This window comes from Rhipicephalus microplus, chromosome 3 (genome assembly GCF_043290135.1).
Source record: "Rhipicephalus microplus isolate Deutch F79 chromosome 3, USDA_Rmic, whole genome shotgun sequence".
NCBI classification, from domain to species: domain Eukaryota; kingdom Metazoa; phylum Arthropoda; class Arachnida; order Ixodida; family Ixodidae; genus Rhipicephalus; species Rhipicephalus microplus.
Window position 1 is genome coordinate 159,589,569 of NC_134702.1, and position 17,942 is coordinate 159,607,510.

General features: G+C 48.2%; 2 long non-coding RNA genes across 2 annotated transcripts; both read right to left on the minus strand.

Annotated features, from left to right (window-relative positions):
* Positions 1-7,870: 7,870 nt before the first annotated feature.
* Positions 7,871-8,686, minus strand: LOC142803411 (uncharacterized). The gene is made up of 2 exons (XR_012894101.1): positions 8,561-8,686; positions 7,871-8,396 (listed from the first exon to the last, which is right to left on the minus strand). It is a non-coding gene; the product is annotated as an uncharacterized LOC142803411 (long non-coding RNA).
* Positions 8,687-12,020: 3,334 nt separating this feature from the next.
* Positions 12,021-12,836, minus strand: LOC142803412 (uncharacterized). The gene is made up of 2 exons (XR_012894102.1): positions 12,711-12,836; positions 12,021-12,546 (listed from the first exon to the last, which is right to left on the minus strand). It is a non-coding gene; the product is annotated as an uncharacterized LOC142803412 (long non-coding RNA).
* Positions 12,837-17,942: the final 5,106 nt, after the last annotated feature.

Below are 17,942 nucleotides of genomic sequence, written 5' to 3' on the forward strand. Positions count from 1 at the left end.
AGAATCAGCACGTTTCAGGACTTGCTCCTCGTCCGTGTTTACTGTGATAGGAGCACACTCGAAGAAGATAATAAATGTCAAGTTTTTGCTTGTAGGGCGCACAAAACTGTGCACAGTTTGTATATATTATGAATTGCCGCATCCGAAACGAGCTGTTTTCTGCCTTTCATCCTCTTGTGACGTTTTGTTTTGTTTTATCACAGAGTGTGTACCAAATAGCTACCATGAAGTCATACATATCCATTTGCTCGAGGAAGCGCCATCGTTTGACGAACTCTTGGTATGGTGCCACCTGCTGTTCATTCCAGAGAACAAATTGCGTCATGAAGAATAGCCAACGCGTTCTACTCTTCAGAAATGTTGACAGCACGAGGTCACATTTTCTCGCACTGAAGACGAGTCTTTCTCTCAACCAGTCGGAGTTCAGCGTGATGCATCTCAGAATTTCGTCTATTATTAAAGGGAGCCTGCAACGCTTTTCCAAGTAGTCATGGACTGAATTCACTGAAGGTGTTTAGCGCCTTACTATATCGCCACAAAAAATTTTTAGAAATAAACCACCAGGCTTGCGCGGAACGAGCAGCACAGTCACATCAAAAGCTGGAATATCGGCCTTTCAGAGCTTTTTCTAAACACTTTTTGGGGAACTTCTACAAGCAGTATTGCTGGCTACCCGCTACGCTATAAATAATCATAACTTTTATGTGGTAGGCCAGCATTTATTATGTTATGCTTCGGAGTTTGTAGCATAAGACTTGTATCCGCTTCACACTTGCAAGAAATTTGTGCAATTTTTTTTATGCAGTGACTAACCTAGATGAAAAATTATGCCTGTAGTGGGTATGTGCCAAAGTTCATAGGCGATTGAAAACAATCTTTTATAATCGGTTCGAGCACTGGTCGACCAACGCGTTACACAATTCGCATTTTGTGACGCCTGGTTGTTCGTTTGCTGTTCTAAAACGCTTGATTACTCATAATATTGCGATTGCTTTCCCGACATCAAGCAGGCTTAAAGCTAGCTAGCAATTGAGTTTCAAGCATTGGCATGTCTCTGCAATAGAATATTGGGCTGGCACGCCAGGGACCTGGGTTCGAATCCCGGTGCGTCCTTGGTGTTTTAGGGGCGAAGTTCCTTAGGTTGTGTGTCTTGGCTCTCGTAATAGTATGCTGTAGTAGGTGCCACTTCTAGTTAATTTTAGCGATTGCTCACTAGATGGCGTTGTGTGTATATGCCCTCGGATATAATATCACTAGATGGCACGTTAGTGGTTTTCGTATAGTTGACGGATGGACAGGCGGACGGATGGAAGATTCCGTATAGCTGACGGACACACGAATAGTTACGGACACCGGCGGTTGCGAACAACTACGACGCCGCACGTGACCCTTGTTGTGATCTTATAACAGCTTTCGCTGAAGTGCATCACGTGCGAGCAGAGTTTTAAAAATGTGACAAACGCTGCAATTGCATTTTCTCTTCTCTCATCCCGACCAAAGCACTAAAAGTTGAGCAGAAAGAGATGTCACAGAAAAAAGAAAAAAAAAACGTCACGCTCGCTTTATGTCCTCGAGCGTTTTTCCTCTACATATTTTCTTCAAATGTGCAACTTTTATTGTGGTCGGGTGCGCACTTGTGGACGAGTCGCAGATTCCCACAGCGGCCTCAGTAACGACCGAGTGTGGTATGCTTAAATCAGCAAATAGCTGGTACTTAGCCTCGGGTATAGTAATTTTTGAGCATTTAGCGTCATTACTCGAGGGAAGAAAAAAAATCACAGCATATCCACGGAGTGAATGATGATTGGTGGGACGAAGCGTTTGTCAGTTCCTCCATGCTTTCGTCTGCTCATTCGCTTTTGCTTCCACCCGTCCGTGCATCCGTCTCTGTGTCTGTCCACCCGTGTGACTGTCGGTGCATCTGTCCTTCCGTGCGTCCATCCATGCACCCGTCGTACGTTCATTCTTCCGTCTGTCCGTCCGGCCGTCCGTGCATCTGTTCGTGCGTCCGCCCCTATGTCTGTCTGTGCGTCAGTCAGTCCGTCCGTCTATCTAGTGAACACTTCAAGTACAGCCATCTCACATCTTTTCGTCATGCATTTATGATATACAAGTGCCACCATCCAGCGGACATTCTAAGAACCGCTCTTTCGAGTATGTGCCAATGGTGGCTACGTAAACCATCGAAGGATGGACAGACACGCACTCTAAGGAGTTTCGCTTCTAGAAGCCATTTTGCTGGTGAAGCTCCTTACGGTCGAGCCATCTCACCGTCCATCGGTGATGACGATGACGCCGATGACTATAGGAACAAGCGCGTTCCGGATCCGATTCTCTTTCTGCCTTAATCACACTGCACATGCAATAGTCTAATTTTTATGTAAGTGCCACCACAAGACATTAAAAAAGCGTAAAGTGTGAATCCAAGACTTTTGTGAAGACCAGAAATCTCAGAGGCCATACTTAAAGAGGCACTGAAACACTTTTTTGAGTTACCATAGAATAAAGTCACTGGAAAAGTGTAATACCTCACAAATTGATCGCCACGAAAATTTCAAGAGTCCGTTTAGTAATAGCGAAGTTACAAAGATTTGTCACATGCTGCAATAACATTCTCTATTCTCTCGTCCCGAGGGGGCCAGGCAAGGCTGACGTGCCTCGCATGGGCTCCGTATTCTACGAAGTTTTTGTCGAAACAAGACTGCTTTTTTGGTGCCAAGAGTGGTCTCTCTTGAACTTCAGCAAGTTGCCGACGCTGCTGGTGAGTGCCTCAAACCTCTTTGTTTTTGAGGAGCTTTGCAAACATCAACTCTTGCTGAGCGGGGGAACGCCGCCTCGTTAGCCCTAACGCCACCGGCACCGGCGTCGGGCTCGCGCTTCGACGCGCGTGCACAAGTTTTTCGGCAACGCAATGGCATACATGGTGAGTGGCACGTATTTACCTGCCATAGAATTCAACCCAGAAGAATGGAGTGTAGTCCTGAATGCCCGACAACGCTCACCTCGACAACAGTCAAAAGAAACTGAAGGAACGCAGTCAAGTAAAGCGGCGCCAGCTGCCGAAACGCCAGCACGCGAAACGGAATCACCGCCCAGCGTTTCCTCAAAGCTCGACAGCACAGCTGTGGCGCGTCCTCGCTTAAAACGACTGCCACGGTTGCCAGTCGATGACTTCAAGATTGTCTTTCGTCCGAGTGCGGGCGTAGATCTGGCCCAATACAACGACGTAGAGTTACGAGCGGCTGTAGTCACCAAAAGCGGACTGCACTCTGTGGTTGCCGAAGAAGATCTTGTGTGCACCAATCTGGCCAAAAATATTTTCACCGTGTCCACATCTTGCGCCGACCGAGTTGCCAACTATGCAAAAATACGAGAACTCTCGCTACGTGGTAAAAAACTGGGATTTCACGCGTACATAGCTCCCCCGGACGGGGCACGGGCAGGGATCATCTACCGCGCTTGGAATGGTGAATCACCTCAGGACTTGCTTCAAGAATTACGTCGGGCGAATCCCCTTCTACCAATAGTCCAAGCAAGAGACATGGGGCGTACCTCACGCTCAGTGCTCATTCACTTCATGGCTGAGGAGCTTCCTCCGTCAGTCAAAATGTTTGGCATCCTCTACGCCGTTTTCAACTTTCGACCGAAGGTGGAAGCGTGCCTAAACTGCAGACAAGTCGGTCACCGACGAGATGTATGTCCTTTGCCAAATCGCCTCACGTGCTCAAGCTGCGGACAGAAACACCCGGAGGACTATCCCTGCACCCCGCAGTGCGTCATCTGTGGGGACGCTCACAAGACGGGTGACAGGGCATGCAAGCAACGCTTTCAGCGTGGCTTCAGCCGTCTCTCTCGGCCACGACAAAGGCCGCAACAAGAGCACCAGCAGGAGCAGCCCGAGTTCCAGCTCGAGAAGGAGTCTTTTCCAAGCATCGACGATAGAAATCGTAGCAGCAGAAGCAAGAGTCCTGGACGAAGCCGTAGCAGCAGAAGCAGGAGTCCTGGACGAAACCGTGGCAGCAAAGGCAAAAGCCCTGGACGAAGTGCATCACAAAGCCGCGACTTCAGCACCAAACCCGAAAAGGTGAGCTGGGCAAAGCAAGCCTCCTGCTCCTGTTGTATGCTCTCTGACGCTAAAGACAATTCTAAAACTCAGGAGACTATCGAACGTCTAATGCGAGAGAATCAAGAGTTAAAGCAACAGTTGGCTCTGGTGCGGGAACGTTTAAGTACACTTACAGCTGCCCCACCCGCGTCTTCTCCACCCCTATCTATCTCCCCCTCTGTCATAGAGCCTGATATGACAGCAAAATCAGGGACCGATATTATAGATTCCTCTCCACAGCCAGCAAAAAAGAAAAGGACAGAGCAACCCGAGTCATCGGAGGACGATTTTAAAAGCACCAGTCAAAAAATTCGGAAGGAACACCGCGAACTCAAACAAAAGGTTGATTTAGGCTTTACGCAAATTGCTGAACGCTTCAATAAGATAGAGAGTATTCTAGACGTGTTAGTTGCTCGGCTCGAATCTCTCCCACAATCTCAATCCTCTCCAGCGCCTTCGCAGCCATAACCCCCTCCTGCACCCTTGCCTCATCTTCACCCTCTTCACTCTGCATATGGCAATGGAATTGTCGTGGATTAAGAAACAAGAGAGACAACCTCTCACTTTATATACAGCGGTCTACACGGGCCCCTGATGTCATCTCCGTACAGGAGCCTTTAAAAGCTTGCAAATTCCTCGGCTATCAGGCTGTACATTCGCATCCTAGCTCCCCATGGGCTACCACATATATACAGATAAATATCTCGTTTATAGCGCATGATCTTTCCGATCTTTACAGTGACTGCCTTCTTCTTGAACTTCTCCCACGTCGTACAGGACAAGGCACATATTTTATTTTGAATATTTATTCTCATCCTAGAGATGGCCTCACTGCTGTTTTTGAAGCAATTGATAGGGCCATTCAAATAGCAAACTCTGCTCCCATAGTTGTAACGGGTGACTTTATAGCCCCGCACGTAGATTGGGGTTACAGGAGAAACACTCGAAAGGGCACCAGCCTTCTTCAATACATTCAGCGAAACAGGTGCACTCTAGTCACTGACTGCATGCTACCAACACGAATTGGCAACAGTGTGAGCAGAGATACCACCCCTGACCTTACTTTCACTAAAAATGTGCGACAAGCTAACTGGACACACAGTGGGGTCAACCTCGGCAGTGATCATTACATCCTAACAATTACACTGCCCCATGCCAATTTTCGTCCACAGTTTCATTTAAAACATATTGTTGACTGGGATAAATTTCGCGAAATCCGAGACCGAAACCCGAAAAAGAAATTCAAGACTACAAAGACTGGGCATCTCAGCTTAAACAGGATGTAGCTCTTAGCGAAAAAGTAGCCCCCGCAGCACATATCCGTGATCCAGTAGACAGCAGGCTACTCCACCTATGGGAGGCCTATCAGAGCTTGGAGAAACGATGGCTCAAGCAAAAATATAATCGTAAACTAAAACGCAAAATGTCACAAACACTCCAGCTTGTAACTGAACACGCGGCCGAACTTTCATCGCAGCAATGGAACCAGATATGTAACCGGCTCGACGGTACTCTACATATGAAGAACTCTTGGTCCCTGCTTCGCCATATGTTAGATCCATGCTCCTCGCGATGTGAAAGTAATAAGCGAATTACGAAACTCTTGTTTGAAGTAGAAAAACAAGGGCAAGACGTTGAAACTGCTCTTAAAACAACGTATTTCCCTGACCCAAGGCGAGAATCGTTACCTACCTACAATGGAGCTCCCAATGCAGACTTGGATGCACCAATTGCAGAGGCGGAAGTTTGGGCTGCCCTAAGCAAACTTCGCACCACATCTGCTCCAGGACTAGATGGAATTACTAATAAAACACTCCGAAATTTAGACTCCAAGTCAGTGGCAGCTCTTACCGATTACATGAATCAACAATGGGAGCAGGGCACGCTGCCCCAGGAATGGAAGTCAGCTAAGGTGACTTTCATACCCAAACATAATAAGCCGTTAGACCTTAATAATTTGAGACCGATCTCTCTTACCTCATGTACTGGTAAACTGATGGAGCATGTAATTCTCAATCGTCTTAATCGCTACATGGAACAAAGAAAACTGTTTCCCTCCACCATGTACGGCTTCCGAGCGGGACTTTCCACTCAGGATGTCATGCTGCAGCTTAAGGAGGACGTGCTAAATCCTACTTTTGCACACATCACCAGAGCCATCCTTGCATTGGACCTGACTAAGGCTTTTGATAACGTTTCTCACTCCTCGATTTTACAATCTCTTAGTGAAGTAAACGTAGGCTCTCGCACGCACAGGTATGTCTCTGCCTTTCTCAGCAATAGGTCCGTCTGCCTACAGTTGGGCACTTTCAAAACTGATCCCTTCATGCTAGGTAGCAAGGGAATGCCCCAGGGATTGGTTTTGTCCCCGTTCCTTTTTAACGTTACTCTCATACCGCTAGCGCGGGAACTTGCCAAACTTTCTTCTATCAATCACTCCTTGTACGCGGATGACATCACCATCTGGGTCAATACTGGCAACCATGGCGAAATCGAATCGAAGCTTCAGTTGGCCGCTGACATTGTTGTTAAACACGCCAACAATATTGGGCTCACCTGCTCGGCGGCTAAATCGGAACTCCTAGTAATTGACTTTAAAAAGCAAGATACATGTCACATTCAAGTCATGCTTGATGACACCCCTATTCGCAGGGTCAATAAAATGAATATTTTAGGCCTTAATATTTCCGAAAATGGCTCGAACGCTGACACAATAAAGTTAATCCGCTCCTCAGTTCAAAATACAGCTTCCCTTATTAAGCGCATATCCAATCGTCATCGCGGCATGAGGGAAGCAGACACACGCCGCCTCATACAGGCCTTTTGCCTATGCAGAATTACCTATTATATCCCCTACCTCTATCTCTCATTTACGGAGACCGAGCAACTTAACAGACTCATTCGTAATGCTTATAAAACTGCGCTCCATCTCCCTAAATCAACAGCCACGGATAAACTACTTCAACTTGGGGTGCACAACACTCTGGGAGAGCTTGTAGAGGCGCATCTTTTCAGCAAATATTAAAGACTATCACTCTCAGAAACAGGACAGGTACTCCTGCACCGACTTGGAATCAACGTTCCTGGTCACACCACGGCCGCGCACGCAGTTCCCGTCACGGTTAGCAGCAACCTATTAATTCCGCCACTCCCCAAAAATACTCACCCAGAACATAATCGGGCGCGACGGGAAGCCAGAGCCAAGTCCCTTCAGAAGCGCTTCCCTCCTAATTCTCCCGCGGTCTATGTAGACGCGGCCGAATATGTAGATCATCGAGCTTTCGCGGTAGCCGTCGTAGATGGATTTCAAGAACTGGTCGCTAGTGCGTCCCTACAAAATTCGACAGAATCCCTGGAAGCAGAGGAGGCGGCAATTGCTTTAGCCATTGTTCACTCCTCCGCTGAGTATATTTTTTCTGATTTAAAAACTGCAATTCGTAATTTCGCCACTTTCCGAATTCATTCTCCGGCTGCTAAAATTCTTGAATCATCTCTTCCGCCTGATCGCCTCATCACCCTCCTCTGGGTCCCTGCGCACTGTGGACACCCAGGCAACACGGCCGCTCACACCCAAGCCCGAGCACTCGCCAACCGGGCTGTCACACCTGTCCCTTTTATTAGGGAGGCAATCGCCGGGCTAATTCCAAGAGCCGAAGTATCGGCCCCCCGAACCGCACCACGAAAGCGTGGACAATTTTGAAGTGGTCCTTTTTGGCGCGCCAGCGGACGCCGGCTGTGGCCCAAAGAACAAGTCAGAGCCGAGAGTTGATAAACAAACAAATTATATTCTCAATAATGGCAGATCGAAAACATAACACAGAAATGCACACTCCACAATAGTTGCATACAATATGTCACCAATCAAACCAATCAATCAACGTACTACACAACACAATCGGCCACACTCAAAACAACGGACACAGACAACGATACGCACTATAATGCAGTCGCATGCATTGAACAACCAAGACACTTAAGGACTAAAGAGATAGAAAACCTATTCAGTCCAAAGTCCTTGGAACAAAAGTCCGAATGATACTCTTCCGAGAATCACTCACTCAAAGTCCAGCGTTGTTGTCGTTCCGCAGCTCTTGAAGTTTCTCTTCCAGGAAACCTCGCCGGAGTTTCTCTTCCAGGAAAACTCCCGTCTTCAATAGGCCACTCTCCAAGCTTCAAACTTCTTCGCCGGAAATCCGTCGGCTTCACACACGCAGCTGTTGCCCGCGTCTTCGCTCGATAGCGGTAAACCCACGCTCTTGCCTGTAGCTCGAGCCGTCCCTACGGACCAAAACTTTCGCCGACTACACGGCGGAATCCTTACGCGCTCCGGCGCTAACTTTCCGTCTCCTCCTGTTCTGTCACTACGGGCAGAACCTTCGCCGACTCCACGGCGAAATTCCTACGCGCTCTGGCGTTAACTTCCGTCACCTCCTGTTCTGTCACTACGGGCAGAACCTTCGCCGACTCCACGGCGGAATTCCTACGCGCTCCGGCGTTAACTTCCGTCACCTCCTGTTCTGTCACTACGGGCAGAACCTTCGCCGACTCCACGGCGGAATTCCTACGCGCTCCGGCGTTAACTTCCGTCACCTCCTGCTTCTCGTCTCGGCTGCTCGATTAAATACGTTCCGCGCCGCCTTCGAGAACGTTCTCCTCATTTCGTCGGCGCGACGCGCAGCGAAGGCTGGGAAGAGGGCGAGACGGTTGGAATGCCCTCTCCGGCGGGTGAGTCAACTCGGTATGACCACGCCTCCTTTGTTCTAGAAAGGTCGAGCGTTTGCCCGGCCGCCGCTGTGGGGTGAGGAGGTTCGTCTGTGAAGCCGTGCTTCTGCGGGGAGAGCGCGCGCCCGGGAGTCTTGGATGTTTGCTTTCTTTTTTTTTTTTCTTTTTACCTCGCGGCGTTTCCACCGCCCGTTGTCGCAAGGATTTGGCGGCGCGCTCTTTTTTAGCGCTCGTTTTGTGACACTGCCCCCCACTTTAAGAATATTATCTCATAATATTCAAACCACACAAACGAGCGCGAACAGTCACCACACACTCTCACAGGCTGTAACACCATCAGTCGCTCATAACACTTCACATTCACAATAGATCACGCAATACAATCTTACATGGTAGTTCAATTCCACAACGCATGAAATATAGCCACAGGTACATGCCTACAACACTTCATCACACATTCCAAACAATACAAACGTACAAAGTTCTGTCTATACAACAATTATACAACACTTTACATCACATCATCGCACAGAACACTGACTCGCTCGACATCCACTTGAGACACAGGATAACAAGAACATTAACACAACATATGGCACTCAACACTGCCAAACACATTCTGATTCGACCTCAGCACTTATCCTGAATACTTCGAACAGCGCTTGCGCCCCTTTTTGCGGTGCTCGCTCGATCTCTTCTTGTGCTTCCACGTTCTTTTTCGGCGAGCCCTTTCCAACGACGATATCTGAGGCGTCGTCTCAGCCATCGTTGTCTCTTCCGACACCGTTAATGCTTCATTACATTCGACGGGTCCTGTCTGTTTAATGCCTCTACATTTTGCCCGGCTGGCCAACTCCGTCTCCTTTACACTGTCAGTCGGTTGAGGTCGTGCCGACGTACGTCCAGTTGCTCGGCCCGTGAACTTATTCGACCCGATCGTCTTCTCCTTCGCTGTCTCTTGCGCCGCAGCTTCACCTTGGGCTCTAGTGAGATCCGTTACGGGATGCTCCTCCCCTGTATCTCGCGGCCGCTGTGTTGGCGAGCACTCTATCTTCGGGTCTTCTCCCAAACATTCTGGATCACTTGGCCCTCGCGCCCCGTCGATGTTTCCGATGACAAGGTCATACAGGGGGGTCGTCATACATAAAGCAGTAACCTTCCCGCTGAAGTACGGGGTTTCAACCTCAATTTCTGCTTCGGGAAGCATCCGAACTGTACGGTCAATTAAGCAAACCGGTTTCGTTTTGCCTGTTAACTCCTTTTCCCGTACCAAATCTCTCCGCACGATAACGGTGGAACTGCCGGTATCTCTTAACACCGTAACCTTTTTGCCCGCAACTTTTCCAGGCAGCGCTGGCATTCCCTTCGTGACACCGGTTGGCTGTTTTGACATTACAGCACCCACAATAGGAATTTTCTCCCCATTTTTCAATTCTACGAATCCATCGGTAACGGCATTATTATCAGATTTCGGTGCCGCTTGCACACAGGATACCTGGTGAGTTTGACTCACTCCGTTCCGACACGCATCTGCTTTGTGCCCAGTCTGACCACATTTGAAACATTTTACTGCCGTAGGGCTCGTAAAGATTGTTCGACAGTTTTTCGCGCGATGACCCACTCGGTTGCATAGAAAACATCGCGGAATGCTCTCTGGTGCACGCTTCTTTTCTTCGGAAGCCAATTTCTTCGAGTCATCGGGACAATCCTTCTTGACCTTGGCCAAATTAGTGCCACCTTGCGCTTCCAAGAATTGATCAGCCAATTCAAGCATGTCTTCAAGTGAGTTAGCCTTCCTCTCTTTCAAATACAGCGACAGGCTTGGGTGGCAACTAGTAAGAAACTGTTCTCTAATTAGGAGCTCTCTAAGCTCATCGTACTCCTGCGCTGTCCCTGAAAGTTCAATCCATCTGTCGAAATAATGGCAAAGTCGCGCGGCATACTGCGTAGCCGTCTCACCATCAGCTGGCTTTCCTGTCCGAAATCTGTCCCGGAATCCTTCCACAGTGAATCTAAATCGCTTCAACAAAGCCGCTTTCACCTTTGCGTAGTTGGCTGCATCGGTCGGCGTCAGCCTGCCGTACACACTGAGCGCTTCGCCACTCAAGCAAGTACTCAAAGCAGTTGCCCATTGCTGTTCCGGCCAATTCTGGCTCTTCGCAATCGTCTCAAATCGGTGAAGGTACGCGTCAAGGTCGTCCTTCCTTTCATCAAACGCTACGAGCAGCTTGCTTGGGTTCAAGCGGAAGCCGTGATCTTCCCGTTCGCTGCTTTCAACTCTAGCTTGGACGGGTGTTTCGCTTCGCTGTTGAAAACGGAGCCGCTCGAGTTCCATCTCGTGCTGCCGCTGCCGCTCCCTTTCAGCCATCTCCGCTTCTCTTTCTTCCTTCAGCTGCCGCTCCCTCGCTTCTCTTTCTTCTCTCGCCCTTTCGGCTGCCAACCTCTCTCTCTCCAGCTCCAACTTCAATTGCTGCTCTCTTTCTTCTTTCTGCTGTCGCTCCCTCGCTTCTCTTTCTTCCTTCAGCTGTCTCTCCTTTGCTTCTCTTTCTTCTCTCGCCCTTTCAGCGGCCAGCCTTTCTCTCTCCAACTCAGCTGCCTTTTCTTCCTTGGCCCTCTCTGCCGCCAACCTCTCTCTCTCCACCTCAGCTTCTTTTTCCGCCTTGGCTCTTTCGACCGCCAACCTCTCTTTTTCCAGCTCGGCTGCTTTTTCTTCTTTGGCTCTCTCTTTTTCTTCTTTTTCCTTCTGGGTGACCCACTTCCGTAGTTCGGCGCCAGAAAGACCCATCTTTTCACCAAGAGCAACTAACTTTTCGAGATCCATCGTGTCTCGCAACTAAAACCTTGCCGCGTGCAAAAAGTATCTGCCTAAATCAGTCTATCGGAGCACTACCCTGCACTCGTTAACGAGAACTATGAACAACACACAAAATCGTTCCGATAGCACTATCAACAACTCGAGGCTCTTTCTCACTACTTTGGACACACTGTGCACCAAAAGGTCCTGTCTCGCGGACGCCAGATTAATTGTCACACCTGTCCCTTTTATTAGGGAGGCAATCGCCGGGCTAATTCCAAGAGCCGAAGTATCGGCCCCCCGAACCGCACCACGAAAGCGTGGACAATTTTGAAGTGGTCCTTTTTGGCGCGCCAGCGGACGCCGGCTGTGGCCCAAAGAACAAGTCAGAGCCGAGAGTTGATAAACAAACAAATTATATTCTCAATAATGGCAGATCGAAAACATAACACAGAAATGCACACTCCACAATAGTTGCATACAATATGTCACCAATCAAACCAATCAATCAACGTACTACACAACACAATCGGCCACACTCAAAACAACGGACACAGACAACGATACGCACTATAATGCAGTCGCATGCATTGAACAACCAAGACACTTAAGGACTAAAGAGATAGAAAACCTATTCAGTCCAAAGTCCTTGGAACAAAAGTCCGAATGATACTCTTCCGAGAATCACTCACTCAAAGTCCAGCGTTGTTGTCGTTCCGCAGCTCTTGAAGTTTCTCTTCCAGGAAACCTCGCCGGAGTTTCTCTTCCAGGAAAACTCCCGTCTTCAATAGGCCACTCTCCAAGCTTCAAACTTCTTCGCCGGAAATCCGTCGGCTTCACACACGCAGCTGTTGCCCGCGTCTTCGCTCGATAGCGGTAAACCCACGCTCTTGCCTGTAGCTCGAGCCGTCCCTACGGACCAAAACTTTCGCCGACTACACGGCGGAATCCTTACGCGCTCCGGCGCTAACTTTCCGTCTCCTCCTGTTCTGTCACTACGGGCAGAACCTTCGCCGACTCCACGGCGAAATTCCTACGCGCTCTGGCGTTAACTTCCGTCACCTCCTGTTCTGTCACTACGGGCAGAACCTTCGCCGACTCCACGGCGGAATTCCTACGCGCTCCGGCGTTAACTTCCGTCACCTCCTGTTCTGTCACTACGGGCAGAACCTTCGCCGACTCCACGGCGGAATTCCTACGCGCTCCGGCGTTAACTTCCGTCACCTCCTGCTTCTCGTCTCGGCTGCTCGATTAAATACGTTCCGCGCCGCCTTCGAGAACGTTCTCCTCATTTCGTCGGCGCGACGCGCAGCGAAGGCTGGGAAGAGGGCGAGACGGTTGGAATGCCCTCTCCGGCGGGTGAGTCAACTCGGTATGACCACGCCTCCTTTGTTCTAGAAAGGTCGAGCGTTTGCCCGGCCGCCGCTGTGGGGTGAGGAGGTTCGTCTGTGAAGCCGTGCTTCTGCGGGGAGAGCGCGCGCCCGGGAGTCTTGGATGTTTGCTTTCTTTTTTTTTTCTTTTTACCTCGCGGCGTTTCCACCGCCCGTTGTCGCAAGGATTTGGCGGCGCGCTCTTTTTTAGCGCTCGTTTTGTGACACGGGCTCACAGCGACCTGCCTTCGCTTCGAAGTGCCAGGGATCGACTCCTCAGCTATCACAATATCACGCTATTTTACCGAAATTCCCGCCTAACGTATCCCCCGCCACATAAATCTCTCTCCAGAAGTGACCAGGCTTTGTGGCGCAGACTTCAAACGGCCACAGTAACGACTGCTTTTCTTCTCTCTCTTTTTACACATGGTGAAACCTCGCCTCATTGCAACTTATGTCCTAGCACCAGAGCCGACTTTCAGCACATATTTATGAATTGTCCAAACAAACCCAAACCTCCGTGGCAAGGGTCACAACACCAGGAGCGATGGGAGGCTGCTCTGCGCAGCTCGCAACCGGGTTTACAGCTCCGGACAGTGAGCTGGGCCAGACGGGTCGCCGAAGCACAGCAGTGTTCGGCCACCTAGAGCGGCCCGAGGGCTCGTCGTCATCCTGATTCCACTTCCCCAACCACAACCCCCCCTCAAATGATTCCTTCGTGAATCAATAAAGTTGATTACCTACCTACCTACTTCTCTCGTCCCGATGAAAGTGCTGGAAGCTGAGTAGGGAGGAATGTAAGGGGCAAAAAAAAAACGTCACTCGCGCCTCGTGGCCTTGAGCATTTTTTCTTTTTGTTTGAATACGTGGCTTTTTCAGTGCGAGTGCGCGCGCACTGGTGGACAAGTGACAGCCTCCCGCGGTGACCTCTAAAACAACCGAGCGCGCCATCTTCAAATCAGCCAAGGGCTGAAAAATGGATTTACTGGGCTTAATTTTGTGATTTGTCGAGAGAATTAAGAGAAAGCAAATTTTAGCTGACTGATAACTTATTGTGAATTCCAGGCTGCGTGCTGTGCTATAATGTTTGGCTTGCGTGTTGTCGGGAGCCTCTACTACCGACCGTCAGCATTTTATAACCACGCTCAAAAAGTGTTGCATGGCCCCTATACGTTTTGGTGGAATGGCGCGCGGTAGCACGGAAAATAATTGCGCGCACTGTAAGTTTTTTCCCATTTTATGTCATACTTCAAGGTCCTTTTTGTTGCAATACATATCTAGTGAAGCCCATTTTAAGAGATAGAAGGAATAGAGGAAAGGTCGGGAGGACAACTAGACTGCGTCCAGCTTGCTACCCTACACGGGAGAGTGGGATAAGGGAGTAAAAGAGAGAGAGGTGTAGATGGACGTTTCACACTACACACACAGTGCAGGCTTTCACGGGAAGTCGCTGAATGATGCAGCAAAGTTGTAGAAGGCTCGTGTGGCTTTCTGGGCTGGTGTACTTGAAGACCACAGACCCAAGGTCTTCTGAGTAAAAGTATTATCATCCAGTTTTCTCAATGCACACTAGAAAGCCCGGCGATCTTGTTCAAAATTCATTTCAAAAAAGAACGACGATATAGCTAGAAGAAGTTGCACCAAAAAATGAAAACTCAGCATACACAACAGCGATTCCAACGCGCAACTTTCGAGTGGGAAGCGGGCATTTCACCACTGTACTACTTTGGCAGAGCCACTTGCAACTCTTAAAACGACGACAGATCGCAGACTAGCGACCACAGCGCCGCTAGTGGATTCACCCTGTTTGGCCTCTACTTTATGTACGTCGGTGCTGCGGTTGTTTCGAGCCCTTCCCTTTCTAGTTCACTCTATTTATGCTAGCCAAACCAAGCTTCGTCTTGAATCGGCGGAAGGCGGCTATTCTTCTGTAGGCGCAAGAAACCGCAGCGTCAGGCGCCGAACAGTAAAATTGAGCAGCTAGCAAGGCGTCTGTTACGTCAGAATTTGAAGTACTAACGCTGTGCGGATCGCTAAAACGTTGTGGCCATGATGTTGCCACAAGCGTGGCTAGTCTTTTGGCAGGCCTTGCGAGCACTTGCTCTGCTTGAGTGATTCTTTCCATGTAGTTCGGCTCACGGTACGTCGCTTAATCAGGTCTCTCATAGAAAACGTGTGAGTATGTTAGTGACTTACTTTCGCATCACTCACACACCTGCCAGAAATAAAATGTCTTCACAGCATCCAGGGGCAACCCTCAAAGACCAGAGATAGGGCTAAATATCCACGACTTCATTACATATATAGCGCAGTGGAGAGAGAGCGCCGTGGCTTGTGTCTCAACAGACTGCCTGTTGGGACACAATGCTGATGAGGTGAATTCTATAGAGAGCGGAAATGGTATCGAATTGTTTGTCTGGGTAGTCGGTTCATAGGTGCTTTGATTGTCGGTTGTCTTTAAAGTGCTTTGTTGGCTTTCATTGCCGCTTTTACCAGCACGTGAAGGTATCCACTGAAAGGTTATGTCACACCTTTTCTGGTAGCATATTTTAGTGAAGCTAGCGACTGGTGGCAGAACTTGTTTGTTGGAGTCGTTTGAGAAAGTTGTTGCATTGCCGACTTACACTCTGGCAGATTTACGCATAGTTAGACGGGTCCATTCCTAGCAATTTCTTTTCATAACAACATTTTCTATGCCAAAAGCAAGCAATACGAGGTTTTTGAACCGCTATTTCAACAATCGACGCCATCCTACTAATTGCCTTTTGTGTTCCTTTAATGAGAATCAGTGTATTAGTAGGGAGGGAGAGAGAAAGGCTAAGAAAAGGTAGGTGAGATTATCCAGATTATGCCCAGTTCACCACCATACACGGGATAAAGGGTAGCAAGCCACAACATTTGGGCCTGAAGGTTGCAGGTTCAGTGCCTGCTGGCGGGCAGTTGTCTTTTAGTCCAGTTTGTTTTCTTCCCACATATGTCTTAAATAGCGCGATAAACTTTAAATACTATATATGTATTATAAGCCCCATAAATGCCTTTGCTTTATTATATCGTGGTTCTTAGTGAAGTTTTGTCAAATAAAAAAAGCAAGCCACCTAAATTCTGTTTCTTTGTTCCCGTGACGGCTCGTTTCGTCTCTGCTTCAGTCACGCCCGTCGGCTGCCCTCGCAAGCTATCACTTCCGCTTAGCATATACAACGTGCGGGGTGGTCTTATCGATTTGGGCTACGTGCAGGACGCGATGGCAATAGAGACGGATGCTTATAAAATTGTTATCTACAAAATATTACGAAAGTAGTGTCTGGATAGTCCAATAATGCAAAATAAGAAATCAAATCAGAACTGCTATAGTGTCCTTTATGTGTGAAACTCCTTATGACCTAGCCTTGCCTTGCATTGTGATCACACAATGGAGCCATTGCTATAATAAAACATATGAGACATAAAAAAAAGGTTTTACGATAGGCTTTAACGCAGTCAGTGATTTCTGTTCCCAGCAAAAACAACCTTTCGACCAGAGTATTGATGAGATGATCTGCTGAAAATTAGCCTATATGATGAGGCTTCTTAAGGAAACCTGTAACACATGGAGTGCACACATCGAACACTATATGTTTCAAGAAATTACCCTTGTTAGAATGGTATCTTGCCCCCGGTAAGATGGCGAGTTCTTTGATTCGCTCTCGAGGCATATCCTCGACTACAGCTATTTTTTAAATCTTCCTTAAATTCTCTAAGACGACTGAAAGGCGAAACAAGTCTACACTTCCTTATACACTTTATGTCACTTAGTTAACATTACACGGGGCAACGGTTGGGTAACGTATACAGTTACTCACGCATTTGGTACCCAGACCTTTGCGTACTGGTGATGATTCACTCCCACGAAATGTGTGTAATTTTTTTGTCTGTGAAGTCTCAGTCGGCGTCAAGCATCAAATATTTGACGTTTACTGGGAGTGTATATCTGTTGGAATATTATTTGAAACGTATGGTAAATCTAGCGAAAAATTTACTAAATTACAATCATCAGAGGATGATCCAGCTCTTGTGTTTCTTTTATATATAAACGCATCGTACAACAACCTATTCAAAACAAACACTTCCTAAAGCAAATTTTTGGAGAACATACGCCCGGCGCCGTAACATATAGAGCTATTGCACTGCTTAAATCAATCACGTTTCTTTCAAATGGTAGCATAGTAGCACATCAGGAAATTGAGAACCCAATCGACTAACCACAGCTTAGTAATCGGTATATGGCTTGCTCTACTCGATTCACTTAATTGCTTTGCCTTACTGTGGCCTTCCAGTGTGTGTACTGTGCTCACACACGACTCAAAAAGACAGGAGTGGCACCAACCAATGACTGAAGCGTGACACACACACACACACACACACACACACACACACACACACACACACACACACACACACACACACACACACACACACACACACACACGTACACACACACACACACACACACACACACACACACACACACACACACACACACACACACACACACACACACACACACACACACACACACACACACACACACACACACACACACACACACACACACACACACACACACACACACACACACACACACACACACACACACACACACACACAAAGGAATGGAGGTAAGAGCCCCAAGTAAAAATATATTAAGGCACAAGCCGCAATTATATTAAGAGCCAATGTAAAACATTTTAACAGGATAACGTTAAAAAACTCGTTTCGCAGAAACTCCAAAGTCGGCTTCGATGTCCGCGTTGTTGGTTGTGAGCAAAAATTATCACGATATGCCTGATCGAAAAATAGAGAACGATGCAATTAAAATGAATAAACGGTCAAAATTCCTGGTGCAGAGTGGGGCCCGAACCAGGGTTGTTGGGGTTTGAGCGGGGATTGAACCCTGGTCATTTTCATGGCAAGC